Source organism: Octodon degus, unplaced genomic scaffold (genome assembly GCF_000260255.1).
Source record: "Octodon degus isolate 3935 unplaced genomic scaffold, OctDeg1.0 scaffold00015, whole genome shotgun sequence".
Lineage (NCBI taxonomy): Eukaryota > Metazoa > Chordata > Mammalia > Rodentia > Octodontidae > Octodon > Octodon degus.
Genome location: NW_004524591.1, coordinates 12,154,458 through 12,163,732, shown reverse-complemented (window position 1 = coordinate 12,163,732; position 9,275 = coordinate 12,154,458).

The window sequence follows — 9,275 nt, the reverse complement described above, 5'->3', positions numbered from 1 at the left end:
GTTTCTCTGAATCTCACTGGGGATTAAACAATAGCACCAGCCACAGTTTGGAGGCAACTTATTGCCTTAGGTTTTTGATTTATAATTTCACTGCTCTTCTCAACAACCTTGAAGATTTTTACTTCAATAGTAGAAGTGCCCAAATTTTTTTGTCCCAGGAGACCTTTACACTATTAAATTTTATACAACTCCTAGGAGATGTTTGCTTGTTTTAGTACCAGGAATTGGACTCAGGACCTTGTGCTTGCCAGGCAGGCCCTGTGCTACTGAGTTATATATCTCCTGTCCCCAACAAAGTTTTGTTTATGTGAGTAGTTTCTATGGATACTTATCAGATTAAAATTCAAAGCAGAGGAATTTGTTTTTTTGTTTGCTTGTTTGTTTTTTTCAGACAGGGTCTTGCTATGCAGTTCAGACTGGCTTGAACTCACTTTGTAACCCAGGCTGACCTTGAGCTCACAGTGATTTTTCTGCCTCAGCCTCCTGAGTGCTATTGAGATTACATAAGTGTGCCACCATGCCCAGCGAAAACTAAGGAATTTTTAAGAATTTATTTATAAATATGTATAATAATAATAAACCAATTATATGTTAATAAAATAATATATTTTACAAAAATAACTGTGGTTTTCAAAATAAAACCAAACTTAGAAGAGTTGCAGTATATGATTCTATTCAGTCTTTTCTGTCTGGCTCTACAGAAGCAGGCTGGTCCTCACATCTGTTCCAGCATTCTGTCTGATGTAACACCATCCACCCCGAGCTGATCCCCAGTCTTTTTTTTTTTTTTTTTTTTTGGCGGAACTGGGGATTGAACTCAGGCCCTTGTGCTTGTCAGGGAAGTGCTTATTCCACCAAGCCATCATCCTGGCCCCCCACCCCGAGCTGAAAACACACCGATGTATATCATGAAAAAAATGAAAGCAAAGGAGGGTAAATGATATTTTACTATCGACAAGAAGGGAGCTTAGGTCTGGGCATGTAGCTCAGTTGTAGAGCACTTGGCTAACATGCATGAGGCTCTAGGTTTGACCTCTAGCAAGAAAAAAGAAAAAGCTTGCCTGCCTGTCTGCCTGCCTTCTTTCTTTCTTTCCTTCCTTCCTTCCTTCCTTCCTTCCTTCCTTCCTTCCTTCCTCTTTCCTTCCTTCCTTGTTTTTTGTCCTGAGGATTGAACTCAGAGTCTTCACACTGAGCTACAGTCTCCCCAACCCTTTCATTTATTTATTTTAAAATTTTGAGAAGGGTCTCCCTGAGGCACTGAGTTCTATAGGCTGGGCTCAAACTTGAGGTCTTTCTGCCTCAGCTTCACAGAGTGCTGGGATTACAAGTGTGCGCCACAAGGGCAAGTCAGCTTAGTGTTATTTCAAAAGATCTTTGCAGGACCCCTGAAAGGGACTTGAGCAAGTCTACCTTACCCAGAGCACACTGAGAATCCTTGCCCTGCTCCTCCTTCAGTATGTATGAGGGCCATGAAATAACTGTCCTTATGGGAAGGGACATTACAGGTCACCTAGCACAATCATCCAAGTTCCACCATGTCAAGTCCACTCAAAGCTGCCCCTTTTGCAAGCACAGCAACCGTTCTAAGTTCCAAAAGTACTTCAAATGACAGAAAAGCCTTTCTTATCCTTGAGGGGAATACTAGATACTAGACTCTCTTCTCTGTAGTATCCCTTTTTGATCTTACGTACATAGAGTGAGTCCAATTCCTCTTCATATTCAAAACTATTTGAAAACAACTTCTACCCTGGGCATGGTGGTGCCTGCCTATAATCCTAGCATTGAGAAGTTGAGGCAGGAGGATCATCATAAATTTGAGGCCAACTTGGGACACACCACATTAAAGGGCAGTCTGAACTACACAGCAAGATCCTGTCTCAAAACAAAACAAACAACATCCTTTTCATACCCTAGGTGCTGCCATCTCCTCCAAGCGAAAGACCTTCTATATGTTTAAGAGCATTGGAGACCTGCTGCTGTTAGTGTTCTGTGATCTCAGTTCAGATCTCTTTACTGGGATCTTAAAGTCCAGTGGGAGCTCATACACGCCCATATTGCTGGTAGACACTAAGATAGGTTTGCTCATGTGTTCTGTGCTTAGCTTGGGTCAGTATTGCAAATGGCTCGTGATCACTGTGCTGGCCCCTTGTCTGCAGAAGATAGTTCCAGGACTCCCAGTGGGCACTTGAAGCCATACACATTATCAAATTCTATGCAGACAATGTTCTTTTCCTATACAAATATACCTTTATAAAATGATAGACATAGTAAGAGATAAGCAACAATAACTAGCAGTGGATAGAACAATTAATATGTTGAGGGAAATAGAGGTTACTTGAAAACAAGCACTGACATTGCAACAGGTCATCTGATAAGCAAGAGAGCTACTAAGTAAGTGACTGGGGGTGGGTGGGTAGCAAATATACAGGATGTACCACTGCAGCAAAACTACAAACGATGGGGCGGGGGCAGGGTTGTTGCATCCTTCAAGGTCTCTAATTTCTGGGTGGGCGTGACTGACATCCAGTCTCATTTCTTTCTTCTCTCAACCTAATTCAGGCTCTGCTCTCTCCAAGATATCATTGCATCCTCCCCCTTCTCTTTCACTCCTAGCAAAAAGGCAATGTTACTGGGGAGTGCTTTAAAATTGACACACAGCATTACAAACATCACCTCACTTAATCAGCACAGAAACTGTACACAAAATACACTAATACAAACTGTAGAAGAAGGCACAGAAGACGCTTCTATTAACTGGATCTTACGGATTACCATTTTAACTCTTGATGTCTGGGAGTCTGTAACCCGCTTTTCTGTCTGCCCAGCATTCAGCATCTCCCTGTTCTAAAGCACTTTACATACTGATGCTAAAATCATCCTCCTTCCCTGCTGATCTGAACATGCCACCATCTGGAGTCCATTTATAGCTGTGTATCACCCTTGGGATAATGTACTCTCTTACAACTTTAGAGACTCTGCATCTGCCAATGCCTCTGTATTGCATTCTTTGACTCACAATAGCAATGTTGTGACTTGACACATTGGTTTATTCACCCATCCATCATTCATTTGTGCATACATTTATTAATTTAGCATCAAACTCGATGCTAGCTATTGTATCAAATGCTAGAGACAAACACCACGATAAATAATTTCACTCTCAGGAGATTTATAACCTCAAATAGGTTAGATAATCACATCTGACTTAATTTAAGTACAGTACAGACTGTTATAAGACAGGTGAAAAATTAGAATAATAGCTGTTAGTAAGTGATGAGTTTTTCCAAAGGAAAAGCCATTCCTAAATGGGAAGAACAGAGGAAGCTTCTAGAAGGAAGTATTGCCTGAGGTATATGGAGCTGAGTGGATGTCTACAAGCAGAGACAGGACAAAATTGCTGTAGCTTACTTGCATCTGTCGGCTAAGTTAATTTCTTTTTCTGTCTTCCTGGACATTCTGATATGCAGAATTTTGTTTTCCTTAAAAGTTCTAACTAACAAAAAAAAAAAAAAACCTGGTAACTTGGTATGTCTCAATTTAAAGAAGTTTCCAGGATGACAGCAATAAGTAGCATGTGAAAAGGCATGAAGAGATTTTGCTTCAAGATTATAAGTATAATGACTAGAAGATGAACTCATAAGGGTAGACACCCATTCCTATCAGCCACAGTCCCTGGCTAGAACCACTCATGCAAATGATACAAGAAAAGTTTATCATCCCTGAGGGGAATATCTGTGTAATGCACAGTATGTGATGTGTACCAAGAAAAGAAAAAAAAAAAAAAAGCACAGTATCATATAGGTTTGTCATAAGCAGTCTGATTCTTGAAAACTAAAATAAGACAACATTTTTAGATTTAAAGCATGTTTCAATATTGTGTTATATTTCTCTCAATTGCATATTCATTTCATAAGAAAAGCATAAAAATAGGGTTAGTATCAAGTACAGAAATGGTTCTATCTGGCATTCTTGGCAGAGGTGGTAGGGGAAGACTTGGGTGGAAGGATCTGCCTTCTGATCGATCGCCTTCCTGCTCAACCTTACCCATTGGCAGGCCAATGCTCCTGTTTAACTCACTTCGGTCATTTCATGCAGCAGTGTAGGCAGAGTTAAATGCAAAGACAAGCTGTGCAAGAGTTTATTTCAGAAGGCTGGTGAAGCAATGTAAAATATCTTCAATGGGGGCAGAATTTAAACTGGGACACAGTAGAAAGGGACAAGTTCCAAACAGGACTCATGAGAGTCCTAATAGCTCCAGCACTGGGAGAGTCATTAGCTTGACATTCGAGCCATACATTTTTCAGATCAGCAAGTAGACAGGGAGTAGGGAAACACCTGGGAAAGTGTGGGTCGCCCATGGTTTCTTTGGTACCGTTGGTAGTCACATGGAGGGTCTTATCCTCCCCTCCCCCTACTCCAGGGCCAATCTTCACCGTCATGGTTGGGAACTCTGGCATGTCTTTCTTCTCAGTCATTCACAAGAGTTCTAGCCTATTCTCTACCTCTTGGTGAGTTTTTATTTGGTGCTATCCAGTTTAGTCAGTGACATGAAACTAAAGTTCATTAAACCAATTTTCTCTGCAGCTTTAAATCTAGAATTATTTAAAATATTGTTTGAGTCAGGCGTGGTAGTAGACATTTATAATCTCAGCATTTTGGGAACTGAGGCAGGGGGATTCCAGGCTGAAGCCCAGCATAGGCAACTTAGTGACTTAGCAAGATCCTGCCTCAAAATAATTTTTTTTTTTTTTTTAATCTTAAAAGGGTTTAAGAGGGCTGGGGAGATAGCTCGGTGGCCTGAGCACCTGCCTCACAAGTGCAAGGTCCTGGGTTCAATCCCCAGTACCATACGCCCAGCTGGCCCTAGAACCCTGGGCACACTGTACCAGTCACTGAAACCAGGTGTGGTGGTGCATTCCTGTAATCCCAGAAGTGCTGAGGAGGATGAGACAGGAGGATCACTACAAGTCCAAGCTGCATAATGAGACCCTGTCGAAAATATATAAAGAAATTTTAAAAAAAGTTTAAATTAAAAATAAAAAAGCTGAAGATTTAGCTCAGTGTGAAGGTCAAATTTCTGTCCTCATTACCACTAATATAATAATAATAATAGGTAATATATTCACATATTTTTAAAAATATGTGTAAAGTTATGAAAATCTCCTTTTCCTCTCACATAACTAATTCCAATTACTTGCAAAAATTTTCTAGGGTTTCTTTATACAAATACAAAAAATGAATATGACTTTTGTTCATTTTATTTACAAAACAGTATGTTCCTCTTATTGCTCTGAATCATGTATCCTGGTCATCTATTGTTATGTAACAAATACTATAGGAGTCCTCTCCTGGTTCTTGTCTTGGCCCAAGAAGTCTGTACTTAAAATCCTAAAAATATATTATTGGAATCCCACCAAGTTAATTCCAATCTACCACTCCCAGTGCAACCCACGGTGAAAACAAAGACATATATGTAATTATCGCGTAGCAAGGGGCCCTAAGTCCAGCCATGAAGATGACTTTCCGGAACAAAGAGAGCAACCCAGGGCTGCACCTGGGTTTTATTCAGCGAAAAAGGTGGCGTAGCTTGAGGAAGAGGATTGTGGGAAGTAGGTGACTACTGTGAGCTGGGCTAGGTGGGTGGCCTGCATATACCTCTGTCATACGCAGAAAGAGTCATTTACATTATGCTACTGAGATAGTATCTAATGTTTTGGGGTCCAGTGCCAGCTCTGATGTGTAATCTTTCAAGCCCCAGGAAGTCATAGCCTCTATCTCGAGGCTTGATCCCCGCCAACAGCATGGAGCACTGGCTCTTCATCCTGTCTCAACCTGATTCATATTGGAGAGCAGCGGGTGTGGGTTATCAGGGAAACACACATGCCATCTTCAAAAATTACCACCAGCCCCTTGGCTAGACCAATGCACATTGCTTAAGGCCAACTGAAAAGATAAAGAGAAGTCCTAGCCAGCTCTGTACATATCAACACAAGGAAACAGGGTCAGGCTCAGCCAAAATGAAGATAATTGCTCTTCTTTCAAGGAGAGCTGCTCAGGTGGTCCTCCACAAAATATTGCTAAATGTGTGGCTCTAAAGAATTTATTATCCTCTCTTAGCTCAGTGGGTGGATGGGCTGAGCTGGGTGGGTCTTATTCAAGGTTCTCAGGGACTGTTGCAGTTGGGGACCAGTTGATAGAGAAGTCTTCTGAAACCTTGGCTGGGGTGGGCTTCCAAGATGGCTTATGAATGGCCAGTGATTTCACTTTTTATTTATTTATCTATTTATTTTCAGAACCAGGAATTGAACTCAGGCCCTTGCGCTTGCCAGGGAAGTGCTCATTCCACTGAGCCATCTTCCAGGCCCATGATTTCACTTTTTATTTATTTATTTAAAAGAAGCCCAACCTTTTTCTTTGTGTGTGGCAGAACCAGGGATTGAACTCAGGCCCTTGCGCTTGCCAGGGAAGTACTTATTCTACTGAGCCATCTCCCCAGCCCCAATGGCCAGCGATTGCTGCCATTGTTTAATGGGAACTCCACCTCCAGAGCACCTCTCTGCATGGCTTGGGTTTCTGAGAGCAAGGATGTTGGCTTCTGAGTGGGCACAGTTGGTTCAATCACAAGTATTCCAAGATAGCAGGAAATGGAAGTGGCCAGGCCAATTAAGGGTTATTTATGGAACTGGTGATGTCATCTCAGAGTATCCAACTGGCCCAAAGCAGTCACAAGGTCTGCTCAGATTCAAGGGGCTGGAGAGATAAGCCCCATGTCCTAATGGGGGAGAGGCAAGATCTCACTGCAGATGGGCTTGGGGGACAGGAGATGCTACGGAGGCCACCTTTGGAAAATATAGTGTGCAACTAACATGCAGTGATTTTCTGGTCTTCCTAATGCTCTTTCACTAATACCTAACCCCGTTTCTGCTTCCACTACTGCAACCAATTCAAGCCCTCATCACTTTGTAGCTAGCTGATTGTTAGAGCTATCTTTCTGCTCTGCAGGATCCCCTTATTACTAATAGGCAGTAATATCCAAGTCACTGATGGGAATACTTTCTGTCTGGAAATACAAGATAGAAACTGGAAAAAAAAAAAAAAAAAAAAAAAAAAAAAAAAAAAAAAAAAGAAACTGGAGTGCTAGCTTTCATGTCCTTTTTCCAAGTGAAAATCAGCGCTGGTAACTCAACCTTTAGGAAAAGTCACAAGCTACCAGACATGGTCTGGTGTGATGTTGACATATAGAGGATGTAGAGTTTTAAGCTCCCAACATTGCAAAATCAGGGGCTTTTATATAGAAATCCAGGCTCGGGCCGGCCAAATAGCTCAGCAGATTAAAAAGCCTGCAAGCAGGCACAGGGGCAAGGGGGTTCGATCCCCAAGCCTGCAGTGCTGGCCCCACCCCCGGGGCACACTGAGATGGCAGTTGAGACTGGACATGGTGGCGCATGCCTGTGATCCCAGCTCTTGGGAGGCTGTAAACAGGCGGATCACTATGAGTCCGATTAAGTAGTGAGCCCCTGAACACCCTGTGGACCTTTCCCTAAAAAAATACAAAAAAAAAAAAGAAAAAAGAAAAAAGACAAAAAAAAAAAAAAAAAAAAAAAAAAAAAAAAAAAAAAAAGGCTAAGCTCCATTTGAAAAACTGAGTTCTTACATATGAAAGCATTCATTTATTCAACTAATACATTCTAGATCCTAAACAAAAGAAGAGAAAAATCCTGTCCATATGGAGTGTAATTCTGGTTATAGGAGGCAGACAACAGACAAGTGAATATATAGACTGTTGAATGGCACTGTGCTTTGAGGAGGGCCTTGGGAGGCAGAAGCAAAGGAGTGGCAGGAAGGGCTGCAATGTTAAATCAGGGGGTCATGGGGACCTCACTGAAATGGTGACATTTGAATATCAAAAAAATTGAAATAAATAAGAGCAATGTAGATTTCTAGAACAGTGCAATACCATATTGGTAGCCACTAGCCATATGCTGCTATCTAAATTTACAGGATTAAAGTTAAATGAAGTTAAAAATTCAGTTCGTCAGTCACACTTGCCACATTGCAAGTGTTCAGTAGCCACCCATGGCAATGGCTGTAACACGGACCAAAAACATCCCTGTCAGGACAGACAGTGCTGCTGAAGGTGCCGCCAGAGGGTACAAGGAGTGCAGAGGTGATGGAGCCTGGGGCGGTGGTGGTGCTTGATTTGAAATAGTGGCATGGCTCTTCTGTTCACACATTCCTGTTCTTACCTTAGACTTCCTATTTTTATCCTGATAATACATGGTCTTTCCATTTATCATCTTGACTTAAGCCAACTTTTCAAAGGTACTTATTAATGTTAAGTGTCAGATATTAGGTTGATGCCCTAGAAGCTACAGAAAAGTCCATGATCTTTGGCCTTTCATAAAAAATACTATACAGAAATGGATTAAGACCAAGGATCTGGGCAAAGAGACAGGACACATGGGTTTTGTTTGGAGAAGCTGAAGTTACAGGGCACAAGTCAGAGTTGTAGCTTGTGTCAGAGTTCCTGGAAGGCATTGGGGACCCCAGTGTCAACCCGATAGTTGGTATAGCACAGGAAATTTGGGGTATGGGGGGGGACAGTGTCCCCTGGGGCTCAAAGCAAGAACTGTCAATGGGAGCTGAAGCATTTTAACACTGCTGTGCACAAGTGGTATTGTAGCCCGGAGAGGTATTTGGGAGAGCTATTCGGCAACTTCAGCCGAGTATAGAGTTTGTTGCAGAGGCCTTCCCAATAAATGCTCAGGGTTTAAATAACAAGACTTCGGCCTTCTGCAGTGTGTTACCAGCCTCTAATTCTGGAATTTCCTCCTCCATCTTCATTGGGCTTTCACATCTTCCCTGAGCCTAGTATATTCTCAGTGTCCTCAGGGAGGTCCTGGGTGACACCACCAGGGTCTTTTCATCACCGGTTCTTTTCATCTCCCTTCTTTAGAGCTGAACCTTCCCTGCTCAGCCTCAAGGCGCGGTTCAGACTTTCTTCCTTTCACTGCTTTATCTTTGCCCCGCCCAGGCCAGAAGCAGTTCTCTCTCCAGAGGCTGGGGGAATAGTCATTATCAGCGCTCAGCAATCAGCAAGAGTACTCTGGGCAATACCTTTTTTTCTGTATCTTTATTATACTTAGACCAAATCTTTTCTTCCTTAAGAGCAGCGATCCAGGATCACAGACCATTCTCCCCTTTTCAAGCTTTTGGGTTGTTTGGTTTGGTTTTTTGAGACAAGGTCTTGCTGTCTAGTTCAGGCTGGTTTTGAA